This window comes from Littorina saxatilis, linkage group LG8 (genome assembly GCF_037325665.1).
Source record: "Littorina saxatilis isolate snail1 linkage group LG8, US_GU_Lsax_2.0, whole genome shotgun sequence".
In the NCBI taxonomy this organism is placed as follows: Eukaryota; Metazoa; Mollusca; class Gastropoda; order Littorinimorpha; family Littorinidae; genus Littorina; species Littorina saxatilis.
This window is the reverse complement of record NC_090252.1, coordinates 36,902,942-36,928,629: the sequence shown is the minus strand read 5'-3', so window position 1 is coordinate 36,928,629 and position 25,688 is coordinate 36,902,942. Positions and strand designations below refer to the sequence as shown.

The window sequence follows — 25,688 nt, the reverse complement described above, 5'->3', positions numbered from 1 at the left end:
TATCTTGACTCTTTACTGCTTGGTTTGTATTTTCCTTTCTTCTCTCCATCTGGCCTTTCATTCTTTCTGTACATGTTTTGTGTGGCGGGGTAAAAACGGTCATACACGTAAAAAATCTACTCGTGCTAAAAACATGAGTGAACGTGGGAGTCCCAAGCCAAAGAACGAAGAAGGTCTAAAACTGTGCATGTTTATAGACGACACCTTTATGAATTGTATGGCACCAAAAAGGTAAAACGGACAGATTGAACTCATTTCATTTAGAACGCTAATATCTCTGGAAAGTGAGATTCCCAAAATAGTCTTGTTTTTCATGCAGACTGACAGATTTCACTTAAGACATTAGTGTGCACACAAAATTAAGGATTAAAACAAGAACCCAAAAGAAGCTTTTCAAACAAAGCCGTAAATTTCACACACATGGAACACTGGCTTGCTGTTAGACTGCACTTGAAAGTTTATTTTAAACGCAAATATTTCACAAAAGGCACAAGTACACCGATGCAATTACAACTAGAAATATGTTTCACAGACTGCAAACTGACTGGGAACACAAACAAACAATCAAACGCAGAAAACAAGTCGGCAAATAAAAGGCTTGGTGGTAAAATGATCCTTGGTTAAAGTTATAGAAATATTTCGGTCAGAGGCCTTCAGCCTCTATGAAGAAGACCTGTGGCCGAAACATTTGTAAAAATTTTACTAAGGATCATTTTACCACCAAGGTACTTGCCTTTTTATTCAGTGTTCTTTTTACCTGATCCTGCAGTCAACATTTCATTGAATCAAGTCGCCTTAAATTGAGAAAAAATGAATGCCAGACTGTCGACTTTTTAATTCAATGCTCAATGTGCATCATCATTATTATGAGCCAGAATCCGGTTTATTATCAAGGTACAATATAGAAAAAAATAAAATACCATTTTAAATACCATTGATTTGCCATCAATATGCTGTTACAAAAAAAACACACTTTTATCACCCACATGCCCCTATGACTTTTAGTATTAACCTTTCAGCAATAACGTCAAAACAAAAAGATATCAAAAGGGTGAAAGGGGTTATATGCGTAGTCTTTAGTGGTCTCCGCAACGCCTGACTTTACAATATAATTGATGTCCCCATAATGGTGTCCTGTACAGCAGGTGCCCTAATGATGTCCATTTCCTTTGTAAACAATAGGGAGACCTCATAGGTTTGCTATATCTGTCAAAATTACGCACACTGCAGTTGCAATAAAGGAAATGTACTGTTGATGTAGGCACATTATCCTAAATTTGACAGTGAATCTCTATAATGAATTTTACCTGATATAATAGAGGTCGCCCAAACCACCAAAACTACACGAGTCTCCCTAAGCCTGGATTGGTTATTATATATATATATATATATATATATATATTCTGCAAATTCTTTCACATTTAAAATATTACTTTTACCAGCACTTTTATTTTTTTTTATTATTTTTTTTTGTTTATTATTATTCTTTCAGCTTACAACCTTTTCGACAAGAGAAAAAAAAGCAAAAGGAAAAAAAGAAAAGAAAATGAAAAAGAACGAAACGCGACAGGACAACGATAACATGTGTATCGTTAGTCGTATAGCATGGTATGCCATGTTATTGTTGATTGTTCGATTGTTTGTCAACAGAGTTTTTTCTCGATATATATTTAACGAAGGCACAGTTGGGGAAAGTTCAACAAAGCGAATAGTGTGGATCTGGGTCAACGAAGAAGAGTGTTCCTGGTGGAACGTGAAGTCCGTGAAGCCCGTGTCCGTCAGCAGCGTCAGGCGTGTTATGAAGGCGTGGTCGGCTCACCATCACTGTGTGCCACTGCAGTCTAGCATGACATGGCAACACGCCTCGATGTGTTGTTTCATTCTTCGGCGTACCTAAGCGGGTCAACATCGCACCATCGTCTGAGACAGCAAAGGATAATGCTGTATTGTAGATCAGTGTCTTCAGTTTCTTCAGTAAAATAAAACCAGTTGTCCACAACACCTTCTCTCAGTCCATACTGAAACACCATCCGGTCAGTCAATGCATACAGACAGTGGTGTCCATAGCGATGATCAAGGACAACTTTTCTCACAACAGGTGTCACAGCACACTCTAAGACTGCCTCTCTTTCCTTAGCCTTGAGTGAAGACAAATAATGGGTTACGGTATTGCGCCGATCTTCCCAATACTGAAGCACTTTTAATCATATTTGGAATATATTACTTTTAGTTAATGTGTGAATCTCTGATTGTTTCACAATGTGTCAAATTTCTAGGTTAAAAAGTTTTGAAAATATCTTGATTTTGTGATTGACAAACTGTCCTAGATTTGACAATGAACGGTGTATAGCTACGCTTATTTTCCGGACCAAAATCCTCCAGAATTGTGTTTGTTGGGTAATTTGAAAAACCTTATATATACAAAAATCCACTACAGATCATCAGTGCCCTGAAAACGGTAATTAAACATACCGACACTGCAGTTCTTTCTCAGATCAAGTAGCTCTTGCTTCAATCTTGTGGCATTCTCTGAAAAGAAGACATCATACATTAATACTAAAGACAGAATACATTGATACTAAAGACAGAATAAATTATTGCATAATCACGAAAGACTGAATACATTATTACTAAAGGCAGAATACATTATTACTAAACTTAAAGACAGAATACATTATTGTTAAAACCAGAATACATTATTACTAAAGACAGAATACATTATTACTAAAGCAGGAATACATTATTACTAAAGCAAGAATACATTAAATATTACTAAAGGCTATGTCAGACGCACAACACAAAACAGTGTTTTCTTTCAACACAAACACAAAACAGTTTGTTTCCCGTGTGACAAAACGCGTTTCGGAAAACACTGTTTCGTGTTTTCGCATCGTGTTTTGTGTTTTAGAGCATGCTCTAAAATCTGAAAACACGTTTTGGTAGTCAGCCAATGAACGCGGACGATCAACTCACGTGACTCGGTTTCCATTCCGAAGACCGAGACGGGTCAAGCTCGCCGACGCGAAGCACGGGTCAGTATAGTACTTACTGAACTTATTTTCTTTCATTCTGAGCACATTTTTAGAGTTTCTTTCTTTATTTGGTGTTTAACGTCGTTTTCAACCGTTCAAGGTTATATCGCGACGGGGAAAGGGGGGAGATGGGATAGAGACACTTCTTAATTGTTTCTTGTTCACAAAAGCACTGATCAAAAAATTGCTCCAGGGGCTTGCAACGTAGTACAATGTATATATATAACCTTACTGGGAGAATGCAAGTTTCCAGTACAAAGGACTTAACATTTTTTACATACTGCTTGACTAAAATCTTTACAAACATTGACTATATTCTATACAAGAAACACTTAACAAGGGTTAAAGAAGAAACAGAATCCGTTAGTCGCCTCTTACGACATGCTGGGGAGCATCGGGTAAATTCTTCCCCCTAACCCGCGGGGGGAATTTTTAGAGTAAACATGACACATCTATATATTTTTGAATTTAGGAGAAGCTGAGAAATACAATGCAATCACTTTTAAATCTGTTTGCCAAAAATTGATTTTAATGACAACTTTAATAATTAATGTTTAATCCTCCAAGCTGAAATGCAATACCAAAGGCTGGCCTTTGTCGAAGATTACTTGACCAAACAAAATTTCAACCAATTTGCTTAATCAAGAAGGGCAAAGCCCATACGACTCACATGCTTGACCTTGACCTTTACATGACCTTGACCTTCAGGGTCAAGGTCAAATAACTAAACCTAGCAATGACATCATACACTAAGAACTGCTTTACACATTTTTCCTACCAAAATACATGTTAAGGTCATCCAAGGTCATGCAACACAAAGCTGTTAATTCAAGACATAGGAAGTACAATGGTGCTTATTGGCTCTTTCTACCATGAGATATGGTCACTTTTAGTGGTTCACTACCTTATTTTGGTCACATTTCATAAGGGTCAAAGTGACCTTGACCTTGATCATATGTGACCAAATGTGTCTCATGATGAAAGCATAACATGTGCCCCACATAATTTTTAAGTTTGAAACAGTTATCTTCCATAGTTCAGGGTCAAGGTCACTTTAAAATATGTATACAATCCAACTTTGAAGAGCTCTTGTGACCTTGACCTTGAAGCAAGGTAAACCAAACTGGTATCAAAAGATGGGGCTTACGTTGCTCTATATATCATATATAGGTGAGGTATTCAATCTCAAAAACTTCAGAGAAAATGGGAAAAATGTGAAAAATAGCTGTTTTTTAGACAACATTTATGGCCCCTGCGACCTTGACCTTGAAGCAAGGTCAAGATGCTATGTATGTTTTTTGGGGCCTTGTCATCATACACCATCTTGCCAAATTTGGTACTGATAGACTGAATAGTGTCCAAGAAATATCCAACGTTAAAGTTTTCCGGACGGCCGGACATCCGGCCGGCCGGCCGGCCGGACGGACGGACGGACGACTCGGGTGAGTACATAGACTCACTTTTGCTTCGCATGTGAGTCAAAAATGAAGGCGTGACAGTGCCACCTGAACTTTCACAAAAAGCCGGATATGACGTCATGAAGGCGTGACAGTGCCACCTGAACTTTCACAAAAAGCCGGATATGACGTCATCAAAGATATTTATGGAAACAATGAAAAAAATCTTGTGGGGATATCATACCCAGGAACTTTCCTTTGAAGTTTCATGAAGATCGGTCCAATAGTTTTCTCTGAATCGCTCTATACATACACACACGCACACACACACACACACACACACAGACACACGCACAGACACACACACAGATAGACACACACATACACCACACCCTCGTCTCGATTCCCCGTCTATGTTGAAACAAGAAGGGCAAAGCCCACACGACTCACATGCTGAACAGACCTTGATCTTTCTTTCAGAAATGACAAATATCAGTTTAACTCAAACTGAGCTGGAACTTGAAGATATGTAACCTAATGTGAGTTAGTATGAAAATATAATGTATTTCCCTCACACATATGTAGTTTTGGAAGAGTTATTTTCAATAGTTCAAGGTCAAGGTCACTTCAAACTATGTATACAATCCAACTTTAAAGGACCCTTGCGACCTTGACCTTGAAGCAAGGTCAACCAAACTGGCGTCCAAAGATAGGGCTTACATTGCCCTGTATATCATACATAGCTAAGGTTGCCATTCTCGATAACTTCAGAAAAAAAAGCGAAAATGTGAAAAATGGTCGTTTTTAAGACAACTTTTACGGCCCCTGTGACCTTGAACTTGAAGTGAGGTCAAGTTGCCGCACATGTTTTTTGAGATCTTGTAACCATACACCATCAGGCCACATCAGGTGTTGATAGACTTAATAGTGTCCAAGAAATATCCAACGTTAAAGTTTTCCGGACGGACGGACGGCGGGACGGACGGACGGACGACTCGGGTGAGTACATAGACTCACTTTTGCTTCGCTCGACAATGGCTGCTCCTGTGTTTAGATTTGTCAAGCTTGAGTACGCAAAACGTGTTTTGTTCTCTCCTCTGTTGAAGCTGTGAGACATAAATGCTATTCCGACTTGGTCGTGTGACAGAGTTTTCTTCCACACTCGATTAGCTGATGTCCAACTCAGCCTCACGGCTTCGTTAGACAATCAACGTAATCTCGTGTGGAAGAAAACGTCTGTCACACGACCAAGTTTGAACAGCAGGTACTGTTAAATGCTATTGCAAGTGTGTTCTATAAGGTTAGAACTGCTTATTTAGTGACAGATTCCATCGTTCTGTAAACCTCATGTGAGGCGGCGTGAGGCTTTAACCTCTAAAAAAAAAAACTAAAAAAAAACAGAATTAACAAAGCTGTCATAACAGCTTGAAACTGTAAATATAGCAGAAAAGTACTACAACATCTGCGATACAGGTTTAACAACATTTGGAGAGGTACTTACTTTTAGCAGCCCTGCAAGTCCAACAAACGGTGTACTCGCCTTTGGCTAGCGATTCTGGAAATTTACTAGCCAGAGAGCAAACTTTACTAGCTAACCAACAATTTGTTTCAGCAACTTTACTCGCATTTGACGAGTAGATGAACATTTCTACTCGGCAGTTACATGTTTCTCGCCACTTTCAGGCCTGCTTTTGGATCTCTGGGCTGGCTACTGCATTTACCAGGTTTGGCAGACCCCTGACTTAAACTCCTCGGGACAACAACATTGGGGTCATGTCTGGAGATCATCACACCCTAGGACTAGGAGTATGCACAGTTTCAAAATTCAGCTTCAGAAACATTAGAGATTAGCCCAACGTTAAGTTTTGTGTTTTGTACCGACGGCCATCGGGCCTATTACTTCTCATTTCTAAGACTCTCCTGATTACTCAGCAGTGTCAGGGGAATAAAAAATGAAAAATGGTACATGTATATATTAGGAGCCTGAGCTAATATATGAAATCGATGTACGTAATCAACTCTGTGGACAGAAACTAGTTCGTTTTGAGCGTCAATGTTAGAGTTAACGTTGCCAGAAGTGAAAACGAGACGGAGGCTCGGAAATTCCCGAGCAATTTCTAAGCTCAGGCTAACGCTTCTTTGGACACATTTTTTTCCGGTGTCACGAACTGAAACCTTTGCTGAACAATCCTTCTCATTGCGGTCAATGCGCATGCGGAAATCTTGGACTTAAAAAATGCGACCCTTTGACAGAACGAACCATGGGTTAGGGTTAGGACTAGGATTAGGGTTAGGATTTGGGTAAGGCTTAGGGTTAGGGTTAGGTTGTTTACGCCCTGATTAATCTTCCCATGTTAGCGCATACGCATTGACCGCAATGAGAAGGATTGTTCAGGCAGAGTTTCAGTTCGTGACACCGGCATGGCCCCGGATCCCGTCAGTAATCTCGGTCGCTTCGCTCATTCGTTGGTTGCTTCGCTACCTTTACTTAACCCCACCCCCTTATATCAAATCTGTGTACGTGATCAACTCATGGACAGAAACTAGTTCGTTTTGAGCGTCAATGTTAGAGTTAACGTTGCCAGAAGTGAAAAAGAGGCGGAGGCTCAGGAATTCCCGAAAATGGTCCCTGAGGAAAATATCCCAGTAATCCTGGACAATGAAATGTGAAGCCTATGGGCCCATCCCCTTCTTGCAGAAAACTACAATATGACATACACTTATTTTACAATAGTCTGTCCATGTTTAGACAAGAAGGGCAAAGCCCATACGACTCACATGCTTTACACATTTTTCCTACCAAAATACATGTGACCTTGACCCACGGTCAAGGTCATCCAAGGTCATGCAACACAAAGCTGTTAATTCAAGACATAGGAAGTACAATGGTGCTTATTGGCTCTTTCTACCATGAGATATGGTCACTTTTAGTGGTTCACTACCTTATTTTGGTCACATTTCATAAGGGTCAAAGTGACCTTGACCTTGATCATATGTGACCAAATGTGTCTCATGATGAAAGCATAACATGTGCCCCACATAATTTTTAAGTTTGAAACAGTTATCTTCCATAGTTCAGGGTCAAGGTCACTTCAAAATATGTATACAATCCAACTTTGAAGAGCTCCTGTGACCTTGACCTTGAAGCAAGGTAAACCAAACTGGTATCAAAAGATGGGGCTTACTTTGCCCTATATATCATATATAGGTGAGGTATTGAATCTCAAAAACTTCAGAGAAAATGTGAAAAATGTGAAAAATAGCTGTTTTTTAGGCAACATTTATGGCCCCTGCGACCTTGACCTTGAAGCAAGGTCAAGATGCTATGTATGTTTTTTGGGGCCTTGTCATCATACACCATCTTGCCAAATTTGGTACTGATAGACTGAATAGTGTCCAAGAAATATCCAACGTTAAAGTTTTCCGGACGGACGGACGTCCGGACGGACGTCCGGACGGACGGACGGACGGACGACTCGGGTGAGTACATAGACTCACTTTTGCTTCGCATGTGAGTCAAAAAGGAGGGTTCCATTCAAAGTTTTTTTTTAAAGCGCATTTGCAACGTCAAACACAACAAAACTATTATTTTGTATTGTAAGCTGTGATAACAATTGTCACTTTTATCTGATCAGTGACAATGTCGATGAAGGGTGAAACTTCTCAGGTCGAGGCACTTCCTGTCCCTAAAAATATTTCGTAAAGAAGGAACAACAGCTGGTTCATTTCAGTTCAATGTCATTTAAACAATATATGAACTTTGAATTCAATACAATGTGAAAAGAATAGTAGGTTAGCGTCTTACTATATACTCTCCGATTCGTGCAGTCGAACGCACCGGACGAAAGAGGAGTACGTCCATTCAAACAAGGAACGAAACAGTCCCAGTGTCCCTCTTTGTTGATTTCGCTTTTGAACTCGTACTCAAAAAGGAAGACATCTGAGTTTCCAGTGCCACAACGACAGTTGCCGGTACTCTTACAACTATCAGGAATACCTGTCACAGTACACATTGGACTACATTTATTCCCGTTTCTGAGATTAAATATGACTTTTTTTCCGTCAGATGTCACACAATCAGCAGGGTACGATAACTTCTTCACAAAGCACTGCAGCGTAATGGTCGTCCCAGGTTCCCAAATCTCAGAAGGACACACCAAGTGGATAGCCGTATTCTGGAGAAGCACCGATCCTGCCATAATAAAAACATATGATAAGAATAATGTTGCAAAATGGTGTCGTCACACACACACACACACACACACACACACACACACACACACACGCACGCACGCACGCACACACACACACACACACACACACACACACACACACACACACACACACACACACACACACACTTTTCCCGCCTGTTTAGCATGACACAGAAACACTGCCTGCAAAAAATGTTCCTAGAGACTCGCTGCCCTTTTGTCAATTCAAAAAAGTAAATTTTCAATCAAATTGTCAAACCCTTGATTTTTGGCGAATATTTTTAAAATTGTGAACATTTCATGACTGGTCCTTAACTTGTTTTGAAAAGTATATTCAAGGTGGGATGGCGTTGCCGTTCTCTATTTCTGATGCCGTTTTATAAAATATTCTGAACAAATTCCACATTATTCCGTTTTTTCCCCCACATTAACTAGCACTGATCAGACAGTTTTTGCTTATCAAGTTATCGTCACGCTCATAAGAAAATACCTAACTCGGTGTTTGGCATTTCTGCAGTGAAGACTACAGGGGAAGCTACTTGAAGGGTACCTGTCATGGGTTAGAGAGTACAAACTCGCAGACCATCGGAAACCATCGTCACGGTTACGTAAGAAAAAACTGCCGTTCTCGTTTCTGAGTTAGGCACTTTTCAGCAGAGGCTGCCGCTATCATACATGAACACTTCTTTGGTGTGCAAAAGCTTTCTCGGGTTGTTATGCAGTTGTGCTGATTGAAAACGTTGCTGCCAGCCTTTTAACTCTCGCTTATCGTCACGCTCATAAGAAAAATACCTATCTCAGTGTTAGGCATTTCTGGAGTGAAACTACAGGGGAAGCTACTGGAAGGGTATCTAGTATGTGTTAGAGAGTACAAACCCTCAGACCATCGGAAACCTTTGCCACGGTAACGTAAGCTAAACTGCTGATCTCGTTTCTTGAGTTAGGCACTTTTTTTTATGATACAGGAAGACTTGTTTTGAGAATGTGAAGGTATGCAAAACCTCTTTGTGGGTTGATACGCAGTTTTGCTGATTAAAATGTTTCTGTCAGCTCTTTCTCTCACGTTTATCCAGTGGTAACAGCTCGAGATAGGCAGTTTGCAACTTATAACTAAAATGAGATATGCATATTTTTCAGAAACCGAAAAAGTTTTTTTGCGTTTTTAAAAAAAAAAATACATAGGCAATTATCTTATGAGCGTGACGTTATTCTGTTGTAAACTTTGAGAGGCAGTTTGCAACGTAGTAGCCTTGTTAAAAAACCAAAAACGTTTTTCTCGTTTTTCTCAAAACACTCAAAAATTACATTGGCAATTATCTTATGAGCGTGACGTTTGTTTCCTCAGTTTTTCATACAAACATAAAAATAATGTAATCGTAATGCAAGCTGATTAATAATCACTTTGAAAGAGAGCCGTACACAGCTGCCAGCATCAACAAAGAATCAGGGGCGGATCTAGGGGGGGTTTCCGGGGTTTCCGGAACCCCCCTCCCCTCCACCCCCCCCCTCCACCCCACCCCCTCTTCCACCCTCCCACTCCCAGCCTATTTTTTTAAAAATAAAAATATCAACAGAATAAATACATTTGAAAATAAAGAAATATTGATTGCTCCGATTGCACCAGATTGCTTCATTTTCCTTGATTTTTATCAACATTTCCCACAGGTGCCGGTGTCACGATTTCATCTTTCGCCTGTGTACATATTTCCCCGTCGACATAAACTCAAGACTGAAATGTTGTTTCCTGGTAAAATTAAGAAGTGAAATTATTTATGGACGAAAAGCATGTCAGTTTCTTGCATGTGAAGAAAATTGGTGGTACAATTTAATACATTTCACCCCCAAAATCGAATTCTTCGAAAACGTGTACTGAGTGGTTACGTCCCTTGAGTAAGAAGGAAAACATTTTAGGATGAATCAAATGTCTAAGTTAAATAAAACAAATTGGTTGCACAAATTTGGCCCCATGAATGTAAAGGGGGGCTCACACACAGGCGGTGCAAGCGGAGCAAGAGCGGAGCAGGCTGCACCAGGCGGAGAGATGACGCTACTTCCGTTGCAGGAGTGGAGAAAGTTGTGTGTGCGGAGCGGAGCAAGGATAGGACACGTTTCTATTTTGCTCCGGTGCAGCGGTGCAGCCAATCAGCGCACTCATCACTTTCTCCGGAAATAGTATTGTGACACTAGGTGGCATCCCAAATAACGACGGCCGCTTTTTTTTAAAGAACTTTTTCATGGATTTTACACAAGAATGCCGAAACGGAAAAATAGAATGTGGTTTCCGCTAGATTTCAAGTCACGCTTTTCACTTTTCCGAGGAAGCCAACAGCTGAGTGTGAAGAAACGCTGCTGTTCAACTTCGAAATCTCCAGTCGCAGACGACCTTCGCTTTCGCAGTACAGTCAATGCAGGTGCGATGTTACTCATGTCGATCAGCTCGTTTTCGTATATATCAGGGATCGCGCTAGCTTTTTAAAAAACGCGTAAGTCATACGCAACGAAACGTAAAAAACGCGTCACGGACCAATATTTTTGCGTACTACGAAAACACGTACAGACACAAACAAAACACGCACGAAAGACTTAAAGACACTCCTTACCTAAATACGGCGAGTTTTCCTGTCGAACTCCGCGCACGCCTGTCGAATAACACCCCTGCTGTCTCCAACCTTCGGGCCTTGCGAGTTTGTTTCCCGCTCTAATACGACTAGACACACTTTCCGCCTTTTGGAAGCGCGAGATGGGAGAGCAGCTAATGTCTGTTTCATTATCCGACAAGACATTATCTGGTAATACCCTCGTTACGTTCGTTTGCGATACTTCGATGCAAAAAGAAACGGACTTTAGTTTTGACGCGCAGATTTCATGTGTGTCGTCACTTCTCGAGCCCTATAGTCAGTTTCAGGATCGGGTGATTATTAAGTCAAGAGCAAAAGCGCTGCGTGAAGACAAGAAAAAGTTACAATGTTTTTGCGTATGGCTTACGCGGCGCGGCGAAAAAAACGCGTCAGCGACTTTTAAAATGCGTCAAATACGCAAAAATCGTGCGTAAACGCGATCCCTGGATATATATATATGTTTTTTGCATTAAGATCATGTACAATGATTGGAATCAAAGGAGGATTGACTTCGGTATGCAAATGCGTTGGTTTGGCCGAAATCAATACAGCAGTAATTAAGCTAGGTTCTTTCTCGTCAGTTTGTTTTTGTGACTGAAGTTTGTCTTCTAAATGTGGTCTAGGTCTACCACTTGCTTGATTTTGATTGTTCAGCTCCTCGGCACAAAATTCATCATGCAAGATATCAATTTGTTGAATGATAAGGGGATAAGTGAAGTTCAAACATTTATCTGCTTGCAAAAACAATCGCAGGGACAGATCTATCTGCTTCATTGACTGACAGATTGTCATTGAATTTCCAACGTAAAATGACTCGTTTGCAGACTCTCTAATTAGATCCATCGAGTGTTTGTGTTCTTAGATCCATTGGCTATGCAGGCTTTTTGCGATCATAACATTTTGTGCTGGTGCAATCTGCAGATCAGAGGAGATTGACCGCAGGGTGACACAGTGTCAGTGATCAATGCAACTTGTGTTCGACACTCAATATTGCCTTCTACCAAACTCAAGGGCAAAACAAAAGGTACATGCTTGTGAATTCATATTATGTAATGTCTGTGAAGATTAACACCGTTTTTAGCTCTAGTCTGAGTGATCATGCTTATTAATATCCAATTCAAGTTACGTACGATACATACTCCGCCCCAGCACCACCCTCACTCCATAGCACTGCTATTCAGATACTACAGTCCAACAACCAACCCTCTAAAAGTCCCCCCCCCCCCCCCCACTCTCGGTGTAACATCTGTTGCTATCTGCACCTTTGTGTGGTAATGGGGAACTCGTGCTCAAATAGTTTCAGAGCTGTTGATATTATAAGAGTTTTATTTACCAATGGTTCTCCCCTCCCTCCTTACACCGACACTCTCTATGCCCACCCCCCACCCCCTTCCCCCATCCCTTCCCTCTACAGGCACGTCTACTAAAGTCTGAGTCGTGATAGGATCAAGAGGATGCCACAATGATCCAGGTAACTTTGCAAATAATCATACTGATATAAGTAACAGAAGAAAGTTATTCCACAGTCATTTCTGCTTATACATTACAGTGTTTCACACTGCACAACAGGAATTTGTGCTAAGTTATAATCTACAAACAACAAAGACCCTCCAGCCACCACCACCCCCCCCCCCCCCCTCCTCACCTGCAACATATACATGTTCATGTCCAACTTTCCCAGTGGCTCTTAATCTTATGCCCATGACTGTTGATATTGAAGAGTAGAAAGTGTTTAGTTTTCAATGACTACATTTTCCCTCACACACTCACACACACATACACACACACACACACACGCACAAACACACACGCACATAATGCACATAGCTGTTGTCTCCTTCTCAATCTCTCTATGTCTCTCTGTTTAATTAACATATTTGGATCACTAACTCTTCACTGAGATTCAGTGTTATGTGTTATGTGGAGTAAGATTAGTGAATGTTGCTGCTGATTCTGTTGTTCTTACTGTTCTTCCTCCCTGCATAATCTTTTTACTCCTTAAACAGTTTTTTCTTATTACTACAGTGCGTCTATGGAGTGTACATCAGAGATGTGATGGGACCAAAAGCATTCCAAAATGAAACAGGTAACTTTTTAAACTGGTCTTCATTTGGTTTATTGAGAAGTTGGTTCACATGATACATTTCTTAGTCGTCCTTTTAAATTCGTTAAATATTGCACCAGTCACTACATCTATAGATGACCATGCTGATTACTTTCAAACTGTGTACATAGCCAGCTTATCCCCACCCGTACTTCCCTCAGTTCCCAAACTACCCTTCTACAGCCCCCACCCTTCCCATCTCCCCAAACTCATTAGATCACTGACATGACACTGATCTTTATTTTATGATTAAATGTTCTTTGAGTAAAATCATATGGACTGTTGGTGCTGCTGATGTTGTTGTGACTATTCTTCCTCTGTGTATTCTTTCTTAATCTTTTCCTCAGATTGCAGTTCTCCCATGCACCACATCGTCAATCAATGGAGTCTACAACATTGTCTGAGATGTGATTTGAGTACGAGAATGTTGAAATGATCAAGGTAACTTTTTAAACACATAGAGCTGATCAAACTGCTGATTGCAAATATACAATTACAGTCAACTTCTTTGTAAACGCACAGTATCGAGCAAACGCCCACCCCCTACTTTGGGTCAAAAACTCTGTATAGGGTATGGTAACTTGTAATCGCCCACCCCCACATCCAAAGGAGTACAAAAACACCCGACAGCTTCTATTTGTTTCTAATCCTCTTCACAAAATACAGAGATATCGGCCGAGTGAATAATGACAAGAGGATGCAATGCAGTAATGCCGCTGAGATCATACATTTGCCACTGCAGTCTTTGGATAGCCATGTCAAAAGTGGACGAATATTTGAGAGACTCATCTAAGGTTTACGAGGTCGACCTTGGGGGATTTAAAGAGATCAAGTAAACTGACCTGTGTTTTTTTTTATTTTTATTTTTATTTTTTATAAAACGTTGCTGTATTTGACACATACATTTCCCCTCTCCCCCCTCTTTGATCAGGAAAACGGAACTGAATACAGTTATGATATTTCAGTGTGTGCAAGTTTATGACTTTTGTCCAGACACACGCGTTGCTGCTCGTAACGCTAGATATGCGAAGCAGATCTTCAGTCATAATTTTCTTTTGCGATATGAGCATTTGTTATGAAACTATGACACAAAGGTAGTGCTGTGGTTAGTTTCTATGATCCATTCTGGCGAAGCACTTGCACACACACGAACGAGTGTGTCACAGAGTAAGAGGCATGAGGGTATAGACATGTTTTGCACATTAACAAATCCTACTATCATTCTCATAACCAGTGATCAAATACACGATTTTTCACGAGCCCCTACTTTTGAGCAAAATTAGTGCATACGGGGGATTGGCGAGTACAAGGTAGTTTACGGTACAGGTGTTTTTTTCATGCAAACAAAATTTTAACACTAAATGTCAGGGTATTTATCTCCATGCAGATTGTGAGGTTAAATTGCCGAGAGTTATTATGCAGTGTGTGACTTGCATCGAGTTGTGTCGCTATGCAGAGTGTGACTTTTCTTGTTTAATTGCCGTACTATTAAATGGAAGATACTCAGATTAAAGAAAGTCTTACATTGGGAGGTAGGAATGTGCTTTTGCATGGTTTGTGACAAGACAAACTTTCCTTATAAGAGCTTAAAGATACATTCCATGACGTTTGAACCAAAATGTCAACTATCATAGATCTCTCTAACTAAACAAAATGAGGGTAACCTTCTACCAGAACGCATACCAAAAGTATCCTGGTAGTGTTCTGTTCATAGTGGGAGTCTTTGGCTTAATGAATTTCACATGTTAAAACCTGTGTCTGTTAGGTAATGAATCACACATCCTTCACTCTAATAAGTCAGAAGTATGTGCCCATGTTAAAGATGGTCTTATTTTACCCATATATACCTAGACAAACATGTGGTGTCTGTAATATGAAGAGTAACATACCGTTAGAGGCCCAGTCCTTATTTTGAAAGCAGTTCTGTTCAGCTGGAATAAAATTATCTTAAATTTGTTTCTTAATTAAATAAAAACAAAATCAAATTGTTGTTTTTGGCTCACGTAAGTGTAGCCTATGCGATCGTAACTTTGTCTGTCTGTGCGTGCGTGCGTGCGTGCGTCTGTGCGTGTGTATGTCTGTGGTAGAAACTCTAACATTTGAAGACGTCACATTACATTGACGTCACATTATGACGTAAGAGGGTTAGACGTCACGCGAAGGAAGTACTGACAGTCTCGGTCATTATTATTTTGAGCGCGCCGAGACTAGTTGGCAGTCGTGTCCTTGTAAGTAGGCTACATGCAGACAGACAGATCTAGATCTAGTGTCTCGCTTTCTTGCACAGTTTCACCTATGCTCTTTCTGTGTGTGTGTGTGTGTGTGTGTGTGTGTGTGTGTGTGTGTGTGTGTACTGTGTGTGTGTATGTGTGACGGAGTGATTGAGTTTGTGTTACTGTTTGTCGATTTCTTACGTGAGCCTTGATGGCTTCGCCTCTTGTTGTTGTTGTATGTGTCTAAGGGCAGAGATGATCTTATTTTACATAACAGCTTTTCCAGGCCAGAGTGAGCACAATCGTTTACATGGGGAGGACTGTGCCTACGTGGGTTTGCATTATTCAAATGCAGGAAACCAACAGCACACCGAATAGTTTCTGAGCTATTACAGTATATTTTTCCCATTCTCTGGTCTCAGAAATGTAACAAATGCCAGGGCATACAGTCGTAATCGTATGTGAATTTTCAAACAGATTAGCATAAAACAAAGTCTATGTGTTCTTGTGTTTTGCGAGCTGTATAATTTACTCGTGCTATCTGATTTTGTTATCTTGCAGGTGTGTTTTCTTTACCGCAAGCATATTTACGTACAATGGGAAAATTAAAGACATACACCAGCCCACAGTGCAGAACAGAATATGAACAAGGTATGTAGCGTTGGATGCGATTATCAGATTAAGTTGTCTTCTTCTGCATTATGCATATGCAATATTCATCTTTAGTGCGCGCGCGCGCGCGCGCGTGTGTGTGTGTGTGTGTGTGTGTGTGTGTGTGTGTTTATTGGTTGAAGACGACACAAGTTGGTGCCCCTTCCCTCATTTGTTTTGCTGTGTGCGAGACTTCGTGAGTCAGTTGCATTGGCAGGATAGCTAACTGAGTTGCCTGCAAGACCGTTAACGGCATTTCGCACTTTATATTTGCAGGCTGTACATTAATTTCAGCTTAGGTAGGGGAAGGGAGGGCAAGTCGACCCCCTCGGGTATGTCGTCCCCCCTCGATTTTGAGAACATGACACTGCAGGGGTGATTATCGTCGATTTCATAAGCCAGAGTGACCCAACCTGAATCAGTTCAAGAAAAATAAATGTCGAAAAAAACGGGCCCAGCAAAGCGGTAAGTCTTTGTCAATTTTGATGGTTTCCACTCTAAAATTGTTGCACGAAAAAAAACACAGTCAGTGCATGGGAGCCGCTGATTCGTAAAATGCACCAGATCTGCAAAAAAGCTTTGGCTTTCATAACAACTAGTCGAAAGTTATAGATCTCAGGCTATCCCAGGAACAATGGTAAATAGCAATGTTCAGCGAGTACCATGATCGGGTAATTCGTCCCCCCTAATGGTAGGACTATTAAACTATTTCACGTTCACGCAACCTGAAATGGGCGACACAAATCAATTACAAGTCCAATTTGTAAATATATTTTCCCATTTGCTTCGCTTTGAACCAGAGCAACTAATAAGTATAGATGTTTGAACATCTATCCCTTCAAATACTCACCCTCCCTGCATAGCCAAGACGTCGATCGACTTCTGACGTAGGCCGACTCATTATGACGTCATTCTCACTTCCGATTAACAAAACTGACACAGAAAAGTTACTTCAGTCAATTTCATATGTCGAGGTGATGCTATTGGGTAATATGAACAACCTTTTCCACCTGAACGAATTACCCGCCCCCCATGGACGAGTTGCCCTCCATGGAGGGCAAGTCGTCCATGCTTCAGGATTTTTTTCTTTTATATTTTATTTAAAAACCGTGCCAGTTGGATCGTTCATATTCCACACAACGCTTACACGAAAGAGAACACACCAGGTTTTACAACAAAAAAACAATATTTTTTTTAAAAAGACGAGAGGTATAAGCTGCATTCGTTAGAGGGGTCGACTTGCCCTCCCTTCCCCTATGACCAATACCAAAAGTTGCAATGTTGTAGGTGAAATGGTCTGTCTTTTGGGCTCTTTCCAAAAAGAATCCGAATTCGGGGATAGACTCAACCGTTTCAGGTTTTATATGGAGCCGTACACTAATTAACCCGACTTAAGCATTACAGAATTTAAAATTGTTAGTTTTGGAGGGTATAAACTATCATTTTACTATGTAATTTAAATGAAAATTTCAATAATACATTTTCATTTGATTAATATACTTACCCAATTCTCATAGTTTATACCCTCCCATCCTTCCACGCTACTTAGTTTCCTATGGCGTCTTTTTTGTAGCTTGGTTACCACCCTTTCAAGGGCAGGTAATTTGAGTAGTTTTTCGACATCTAGCATATGAGATCTTAGTCAATGCATCCCTCAGACAACCAGTGACACCGTTAATGACACATGAAGCAATAAGGTAACTATCAGATAACACTTGTATGTACACAAAATCCACTCGGTCAAGATCAACAAAATCTTACGATCTTGTTAACTCATTGGAGACGTAATGTTTTAATCCTTTTTTGTGTTGAAAATGTGCTGAAAAAAGAAGATTACTGCTAGATCAAAACTGAAAAGTGTTCCAAATTACCCCTCCATTTGACCTGTGACATTGTGTTGACCTTTGTCATGCATAAGATATAGTTGGACTGGGTGGCCGAGTGGTAACGCACTTGCGCTCGGAAGCGAGAGGTTGCATGCGAGTTCGGCCCTGGGTCAGGGCGTTAGCAATTGTCTCCCCCTTTTCCTAACCTAGGTGGTGGGTTCAAGTGCTAGTCCTTCGGATGAGACGAAAAACCGAGGTCCCTTCGTGTACACTACATTGGGGTGTGCACGTTAAAGATCCCACGATTGACAAAAGGGTCTTTCCTGGCAAAATTGTATAGGCATAGATAAAAATGTCCACCAAAATACCCGTGTGACTTGGAATAATAGGCCGTGAAAAGTAGGATATATGCGCCGAAATGGCTGCGATCTGCTGGCCGATGTGAATGCGTGATGTATTGTGTAAAAAACTTCCATCTGACACGGCATAAATAAATCCCTGCGCCTTGAATATGTGCGCGATATAAATTGCATTAAAAAAACAATAAAAAAAAAAAAATCCCTGCGCTTAGAACTGTACCCACGGAATACGCGCGATGTAAGCCTCATTATTGATTGATTGATTGATTGATAGCTAATAATCACCAAATATTACAGGTCAAGAAGTATTAAGCATTTTTGTGGGCTGCATTTGTTTCATTTGTGTCACCTTTTATGTTTATACTTTTGCAGGCTGGTGTGGAGTTCTGATGTTGCCAGGGCGATGGAAGACACATACATAAGACATATAAACAAGCTTCCCTGTGAAGTGCTTTGATCACAAACCACCATTATTTTACACATTTATTATATCTATTTTCAGCTCAGGCTTGTGCTTTGAAATTGGATGTTTAAGTACTAGCTAAGACCCTGAATAAAGTCTTCGCAGTACATGGAATGGGATCAAAAGTGTGTGTGTGTGTGTGTGTGTTCGTGTGCGTGTGTGTGTGTGTGTGTGTGTGTGTGTGTGTGTGTGTGTGTGTGTGTGTGAAAACAACATTCAAAAATGAGGGTGAGATTAAAAATATAAAAAAGCTACAGCACAGATACTTTTTTGTCTAGCGTCATGGACGGATCCAGGGGGGGGGGGGGGGGGGTTCCTGTCACCCCCACACCCCCCCTCCCCCCCCCCCACCTGAACATGTATCTACTCCAAGGGTGAAAAATAAAATACAAATCAATAAATTATGACAAATACTCGGAGAACGCGCCAGCTAGATTCCACATATTCTCATCTAGATTTCAAAACGTCCAGACCCCTAGCGCCTTCAACTAATGAACCCCTTAGCTCATTCGCTGCGTGTCGGAACTGGAATTCCGACACCTGTGTTTAGCGTTGGCTGCGTGCCGGTACTTGAGTTCCGACGGATATCACGAATTTTTAACGGTGTAAACGGTCCTGCTGACCAAGGGAAACAACCCCTGCAATGAACTTCTATCTGTCTACAGTGGTACCATTCACTGTAAACAGTTCCTTCCCTTAAATTGTTGGGATTAATAAAAATTTTGTTGACGGTGTGCGACCCACGTGTTTTGACTTTTCCAAGATGGCGGATCGTTCTGCTGAGACGTAGTAACTTGAAAAGAGTGCTAGAACGTGTTATTCAGTACGGTTCTGATCTTGACCTCAGTGATGATGATAGTGGAGATGATATTTTAGATTCTGGTGACGATTTTGTGCCAATGGACGATCATTTGGGTGATGATTCGGGCAATGCAAGTGTCGATCATGACATTGTGTATGATGAACCCATGACGTAGAAAGTTTTTTTGTTTTGCTTCAAATTGGATATTTTGCCTGGATATGAAGACAACAAAAGGTATGTACTTTCAAATGTTTCATATATTTTCTAAAAGAGTAAGTTTCAAACTTTGCAAAAACATAAGGTATGTAAGGTTATCTTGTGTTGTTGATTTTTAATAATTTTTTCAAAATGGCTCTAAATCGCGCGTTGGCAGGGAACACAGGGGAAATTTAGACGCGCAGCGAATGAGTTCAATTGGGACACCCCCGGCCATGAGCGTTCTATGTCGTCCTCTTTAGAAACGTGTTGCGCTGTTGACACACGTACGTTTCTATTTGCAAACATCCATAAAGTAAGATTTTGTAATCATGTTTAAAACATTTCTTCTGAGTAGAATGAAGCTAAATCAAACCACACACAAAATGAAAACATCTAAATCAAAGCCATATTGCGCGTAACATACAGCAACAGTCTAACCGTCTGCAAGAGAGATTGTTAGTAGTAGATCTAAAAGAAAAGAATGGATTCCATGGAAGCTAGTGTAACTATACACATTGAACATCTTTGAAGCTTCGGATATAACTCGATAAAACAAAAAAGAACCACAACTTAAAACATGTCCCAGCAGTTGTTAGTCCACCTCTCTCTTCACCTGACCCCCACACTCACATAATCATGTTGTGTCTGAAAAGCTCTCAAACGCACTGGCACACACGCACACACACTGACTTATACAGAGTCCATTCAGAAAGATGTTCAGTAATTGCGATAAAAGACAAGACTTTTGTCTCCTTTGGTAAACATCACGGTAAAACTATTTCCCATGAGACAGCGCGAGTGGAGAAACTACGTCATATCATAGGGGAATCCCCTACCGGAGCAGGATCGGAGCAGCCTGCTCCGGAACCGGAGCTTGTGTGTGAGAGGGCAGGTGGAGAGCGGAGCAGGATCGGAGCAGCCTGCTCCGCTTGCTCCGCCTGTGTGTGAGCCCCCCTTAAGGTAGGCAAGGTCGCTCATCAGTACTATCGAAGGGTGTTTTTTTGTTCAGTTTAGAGTTTATACTAGATCAACGAGGCCGAGAAGCGAAATGTCAACACGGCGAAAGATGAAAACGTCACACCGGCCTTTGCCTTCTAAATGACGGTTTTGGAAGGTAGTTTTGTAATTCGCTGGCTCAGGTTGCACAAGATCGGTCAATTTTCCTTGGTAGTTCAACGGAAGCTAGAACGGATGTGTGGAATGGGGGTATTACACATCACGCTGTTTCTGTACCCGGCTGAATTTGTAGACGGTTTTAGTCTTACACTACATTCTTCTCTTTAAGTTTAACAATAACTCAAACATAATTTCGCAAAACGAAAAGAAAGAAAAAAGAAGGAAACGTCGCTTACCAAATGCACACAAAACACCAAAAAAGTAAAGTCCTTGCACACTGTACACATCCATGACTGGCACAAACTGAGGCCCGATCACACCAACTGCTGCAACACAGTGTGATCCACCTGGGCGCTTCGATGTGGCAATCAAGCCTTCAATCTTGTAGATTTTCACGACTATAACAGTATTGCTGATCCTACACACGTTTCATCAACTGCCAAGTAGCAATGTAATGTTATTCTTTGATTCGACGTACTCAGAAGTAAACAGTGTTACTTTGGATTCTTGCACACAAAAATATGCAGCCGACGACTTCACTCCTTGAAGAAAAAAGATGAACGCGGCCCTAACTAGAATGACGTCTTTCTCCAGTGACGTCTTTTCTTAATGTTATATATATGTTGTGCGCGAAGTTAGAATCCGGTTTCATTCTAGAATGGACCGGGTCCAGGTTGGAATTCTAACCCTGCGGAAGTACAGGGGTGCCATTCTAGAATGAAACCCTTGTTGCTGGTCCATTCTAGAATCGGCCGTGCGCAAGGTTGGAATTTGGGTCCAAGTTGGAATAGTCATTTCAGTTAGACTATCACACAGCCAAAGCCACAAATATGGATTTTCTGTTTGTTTTTGTTTTTTGTGTGTTTGGTTGGGTTTTTTTTCGGGTTTTTTACACTTTACTCAAAGACATCGTGAATTGGGATTGTGATGTTCTGAAAGTGATTACGATTTTGAGAGACACTCAGCACTGATCGCTACGAACGGAAATTTCCGGACTGACAGTGTTTTGCCGATCTCGCTTGTAACTTTTAATCTTATTCATATACATGAAGTTGGTCTTCTGAATTGTGAAGATAAAGTCTTTAGCTTTGTATCGATATATAATATGACTATATAGTTTGAGCGAGGGAAAGGCTTTTTTTTTTTTTTTTTAAACTAGCTTTAACGTTCTATCAGGCATGCGCCTCTTAAGAACGGTGCTGCTTTGACCACAAGACTCGCAGCCATAGCAAACCCCTCGTTATGAGCGCCGACCACAACGAAAGCAATTGGCTGCGGTGGGCCCCACGAAAATCAGCAAAGGCGAGGCTAGTTTCTGTAGAAAATCGTCTCTGTTTTCTCCAAAATGACATATCATCCCATAACTGGCGTTTGTATTTCGACATAAGGTCTTGTGGCATCTAATCATCGATTTCATTCTTTCATTTGATTCATTTGTGAACGCTGAGCTTCGAGTATTTATGCTTTTCAGGGAAAATTTTTGAAAATTCTGACTTTCCACAGTTATTACGGAAAATCAAGCTTGTCAATCAAGATGCTGTGAATTGGAATGTCATTACTAATCATTAGTTGACCTCTGGCTCAAGTGGTGTCATCTTGCTACACGGTTGAATTGCAATTCGTCAATCTCTGCCGTCACTGGGCACTGAGAACGTCAGGAGCCTGTATTTTTTTCAAGGGCAATTAGAGGTTATTTGAAAGTATGACATGGTATAATGTTGTGATTTTGGAGAGAAAAATTAATTGACTGTCATTGCAATGAGGCTTGGTCAGAAATAGTGGGGCTCGTATGTTGCAGACGCACTCATAAATCATTCACATCTTGCAACAAACATCATACTTTGTGGTATTGTTCCTTATAATTATTTAAGGGATTTCAGATACAGAGCCACTTCAGAAATCGTTTTTTTTTTCTTTGATAGGGAATAAAAGGCTGCATTTACAGCAGACGAAATTCGTACCAAAAGCGCTCAGCAGTAAATATTCCCAACTCAGCAAATGTAAAATTCAATGGTTTACCATGCACCAGAAGTTGTCTGCTGATAACACATGCATGACATAAATACTCTTATGGGTATTTTTGTGTTCTGGTATTTAATTTGATCGTTTTTAGAATTTTATATATCCGCAGCATGAAAATTCAAGATGGCGGCCTCCGCAACATTGCGTGTTTTGATTTGAGCGAAAACAACGTTTCTGAAGGTAAGTTTTCAAGAATACGCATCCATTCACCAATGTCACATCATTTTACTGTTTAATTCTCCCCTGGGGTCTGTTATTCATCGGGTGAAGCGCTGAAATGCAGAGTAATCTTGCAATAGCTCATCAAGCTGGATTGTGATGCTGATAGATCGATCTAGATCTATCTGTTGATTACAAGTAAGGAAATCATGATCGCCATGCTGGTGATTTTAAACAGATTAAACGAACTTTGAATAAAAGGCGAGGAGAAAGAGATTGTTCATGGTATGATAAATGATTAGTCCTGCCTACGTTAAAGGTGGTCGTCTACATTTTTGCTTTTTTTCAATAATCTTATGGTTAGATTTCGCTAAAAAGTTATGTCAGATGACGAATGAACCATGGGGGGAAAAGTTATAGAAAAAAAAATATATGTAAAAAAGGATTTTATTTTTGGGTAGCGTGACTCACGCTTCCAATATTTTGTTTTCTGTTTGCTGAGAACATGTGCTTTGCCTAAAAATACTGACCAATCAAATTCATGTCACTATGCTTATAGCCACGCCCAAACAAGTGCAGCAACAGTTTGTCACTGGAGCGCTGTCCACGCTTTTTTTTAAACGCACGAAATGCACGGGATTTGAGAGGAGTTTTGCGCTTGGCATTTTCCAAATAAGGATATCCTACTATGAGTACTACGCTGGAATACTACAATGAATTTTCAAACGGCTACACTGGCTTCGTCTTTCCTGATCGAAAGGGGGTGTATTGTTAATATTTGTAGATAATAGACTCTGCATTTTAATGGTCAAATGGCGATTTCGGTATAAAAATGTAGACAAGGACCTTTAAGGACTTCCATAAGGTGGGGAGGGGTAGAGTCAAAAACTGAGTGAGGGTAGGCCAGATAGTAGGATGACCAGCTGGAGATAAAAACACTCCACTCCCCATGTCTTTACAGTGTTGTGATCAAACTTTCAAAGACGGTAGGTAACAGACAAAAGCATACAGTGTATGCTAATCAAATGAGATAAGTGGTTTTGAAAAATGAAGAGGTACCGCTCTTTGAGTTTTACAATTTTGGTTTGTTGCTTGTTTCTCATCCTTTTGCTTATTTTAAGTTGACCGTGCATTGGTGTGAATTTTATTTTTACAGGATATATACAAGAGTTACACCACATGCCGGTTCCTGGGAACAAGCGTTCTGCATTTATTCCGGTGCCACAGAAGGGAGCCGATTTCACTAGTACTACTGTATCAAGGTTTGTTACCTAATACATCTTAACAGTAAGATTTTTTTATTTGTATTAATTGGAACATGTTTGCACATCATTTGTAAGCGACCTCTGTGAATTTGATGGGTTTAACGTACGAACCCTCACTATGGTCAACATTCTGTTAGCGACTGTTTGAAGCGAATAAATGTAGCGGTCAGAAAGATTCCAGAATCAGTTGGGTCACTGGAAACTGTGTTTGTTTGTTTTTTAACCTGAAACAGTAAGAATTATACGAATTCATGAAATACAATTTTCTTTCATTTTGGTCTGTTGTGTGAAGACTTGCTAACCCGGCTTTGACCGACTCTCTGAGATAGAAAACATTATTCAAATACATTCAAATAAAAATGTCACTTTTCATCTTTTGTGTGAAGGGTACCACAGGCTGATTTCTTGCACCATGGATGTAGAGGAGGCCAGACAGTCTGCTTCTCATTCCAGCTGTGTTGCGTTTTTTTCTGCTCGTGAAGTGTATCGCCACATTGCCAAAGCCATTGGCCAAGAGAAGTCACCCTGTCTGCCCATTTTGCATAGCCTTACAGGCTGTGACACTATGTCGTTCTTCAATGGTATTGGGGAATCAGAAGGCTTGGGAAGTATGGCAAGCATTTGAAGACGTCACTCAAACTTTCTTCAGGTTGTCTGCTCCTCTTTGTAAGCTGAGTACCACTGACAGGGCAGCACAAGAGCTTTTTGGTGTACATTTGTAGGACAAAACCAGCAACGTACTGGGTGTAAACAGTGCTAGACGGTACCTCTTCAGTAAAAAGAGCTGCCAAATTGACCATAATCCCCTTACAAGTGAGGTGCTGCTGCAGGACATGAGATTGAGAAGAGCCATCTACCTATTAGACTTCCAAACTCTGTGGGCTGGCAGTTCAAGGCTGGAAAGTGGGAGTCATTCTGGACGAGCTTTCAAGAGGTATCCAGCGTGTGCCGAGAACTCATGAGGTGTGCCTGCAAGAAGAGCTGTACAACAAAACGCTGCAAATGCTGCTAAGAAGGACTGCAGAGCACAGCTCTCTGCAAATGTGCTTGCATGCCTGTGAAAACTGTCAGCATCTAAACTGTGCAAAAATATTATTGCACCCATTTTCATACCCCAACTCAAACTTTTATTCCTGTGTCATTTTATTCAAACTGTCTATGCCATTAAAGGCTCGCATCTTCGCAATCTGGCACATTTTTTTTTAACATCATCATTTACGCCGTCAAAATAAGGATACCCTTGACGTGA

General features: G+C 40.7%; 1 long non-coding RNA gene across 1 annotated transcript; it reads left to right on the top strand.

Moving 5' to 3' along the window:
* Positions 1-12,179: 12,179 nt before the first annotated feature.
* On the top strand, positions 12,180-18,901 carry LOC138973430 (uncharacterized). The gene is made up of 3 exons (XR_011458019.1): positions 12,180-12,285; positions 16,140-16,229; positions 18,787-18,901. It is a non-coding gene; the product is annotated as an uncharacterized lncRNA (long non-coding RNA).
* The last annotated feature ends 6,787 nt before the right edge of the window (positions 18,902-25,688 follow it).